The sequence below is a fragment of the Montipora capricornis genome, chromosome 14, assembly GCF_036669925.1.
Source record: "Montipora capricornis isolate CH-2021 chromosome 14, ASM3666992v2, whole genome shotgun sequence".
In the NCBI taxonomy this organism is placed as follows: Eukaryota; Metazoa; Cnidaria; class Anthozoa; order Scleractinia; family Acroporidae; genus Montipora; species Montipora capricornis.
The window spans coordinates 4,243,353-4,245,852 of NC_090896.1; positions in this window are offsets into that span (position 1 = coordinate 4,243,353).

Genomic DNA, 2,500 nt, shown 5'->3' on the forward strand with positions numbered 1-2,500 from the left:
ACCTCCCAATAATTAAACTTTTTGGAAACATGTTTTATGCACGTTTGAAGAACCAAATATGACACTCACTTAAAACGTCCATTGTTAAATTGTCTTTGAATTCTCTTGTACTCGTTAACTTACTTCTCTCTTTGCAGATTTTGCCCTAATCTAGTTCTATGCTAACGGCAGGAAATGAATCTGAATAAAAAAGGTTCCAATCAACTTTTGGCAAAATTTAAATTTCCACCTAACGTTTATCGTTTGACTCAAACGGCGCTGTCCATTTCTCTATTTAGAATTCTCCAGAACGCTCTAATACAAATTGTAATCATTTTGAAGTTGGATTTTGACAAGTTTTTGTTCCAACTATTTAGAGTGAATGACACTTTCAGAGTAAGACATTATGTTAGGTTACCGTAGCAATAAAACCTTCCATTAAGAAGATGTGTTCAATAAGTTTTTTAATCATGGAATTGGTATGAAACTTTTTAGCAATGAAGATTATTGAAACGCTTCAACTATTGAACTTTAATTTCTTAGTGCAATTTGCCGATATCACTTGCATGAATCTATTTATTGGCTCACCACCCTAAACCTCTAAACAAAGGCTGGTTTTACACCTATCTACTTATGTTACTGATTTCACGCAGTTTTGGGGTGTATTTTAAAAAGTTACGGATGATAGCATTTGTTTAGGTTCTTTACCTGATTTACTATCTAACGAATAAAAAAAAATCCTTTTGTCAAATAATAACCTCCAAATCGTCGTAAGTGTTAGGAAAATGTCAAATGAAAAAGTTAAAAATAGTATAAAGTTCATTACATTCATTAATTGTCCTTCTGACTCGTAACATTTTCCAGGTTTCAGTTTCCTAAACTAAACAATTAAGACTTTTAGTATAATTTTCAACGGTGAATATTTAACAATTATTCGCCGAAGGCGAATATTCACCGATAATCACTGAGCCTGACGCTAATAATTGTTTTAGTATAAATACAAAGGTGATTATTTCAAAAAAGAGAAAAAAAACACTTCAACGCGAAATCATCTTCACTTACAGTGGCAAAACGACTACTGGCAGCCATTTTGTCCGTCGAGGTGATTATTGGCTGATAATCCGAGATAGCGAGCCAATGAGAGCGCGCGATTTTGTATAATCACCTGTGTATTTATACTAAAAGAATTTAGTGTCACATTCACCGCGCTACCCGGTGAATATAACATTTGGAGGCGCAGCTGCTAAGCCAATCAAGCACTTTTCGTGCCTTTTTATCTTGTTTTAGCTCGTTGTTTTGCACTTTCTTGATATTTACCGCTGAAAATTACACTAAAACAATTATTCGCCTCAGACTCAGTAAATATTGGGGAACATTTACCTCGACTACGTCTCGGTAAATATTCACCAATATTCACTACGCCTTCGGCGAATAATTGTTAAATATAATCATTATTATGAAAAGTGATATGCTATTATTATGACTTCTTTTTTGAGGCCTAATTATGGCGCAAGTTTGCTCGCCTGCAGTTCATAATAACACCCTTAAAATATCTATCTTTTTATAGTTCTTTACTGTTCTTCTCCCAATGGCACAATGAACCGAAGACAATTCCATCCGAATGTACAGAATACGCGTTCCTTTTTACATAATTTCGGTGAGAAAAGCGTCCGCCATGATTTTGGCGCAAAAATTGCGAGCACCCAGCCTCGCGACTGCAAGGTGCGCAAATTTCCTATAGCACTTACAACAAAGGAAATTTAAAACCACGTAGACCCTATCCTGAGCCGAGTGGGGCTTGGTGCCTTACCACCTGAGCCGTTCGTCGCACGGCGCGTGCCCCACGCGAGGCATCAAATTTTGCCATTTTTCCGTTTTATGAATTCCAAGACGGTAGAACGAATCAACAAAGCGGTATATTTCTTGAATGGCCTTTAATTCGCATGGACCCTAAACTTCGAAAGAAACTTATAAATTAAAGCCTTAGTGGGCGATATATACATGTAATATACGTAAATTAATGTATTCAAGGTGGGCTAATAGACTTGGCGCAAGTGACAGATGGATTAGCAATAACGACTTAGTTTGCCAGCTCACAAGAACTATGGTAGGTATGTCATCCTTTTTTTCGTAATTTGTTTCCCTGGATAAATGACCGCCCTTAAATATAATCTTGAATTGTCCTACTGCCGGTCACTTTTTTTTTCGTCTGTGTTTTTTCAAAATTGGTGCGACAGTTCTTGTTTGATGGAACTTTACAATTGTGTCCGAAACAACGCAAAATCTCCAACGTGAAAAAAATATTGGAAATTTTGACAACTGTGTTTCTAGACCAGCAGGTGAAATCGTGGCTGATTAGAGTCGTTGATCATAACTAACCGTTTTATTTTCTCAAAAAGCGGATAGATAAACTAAAAGGGAGACCAGTATGGTTGATTCCAGTAACTTTTACTCTGTCTTCAAGTTCATCTGGATTGCGTGCATTCCATTTTATATTTTTGGCTTCATTGGCAATATATTA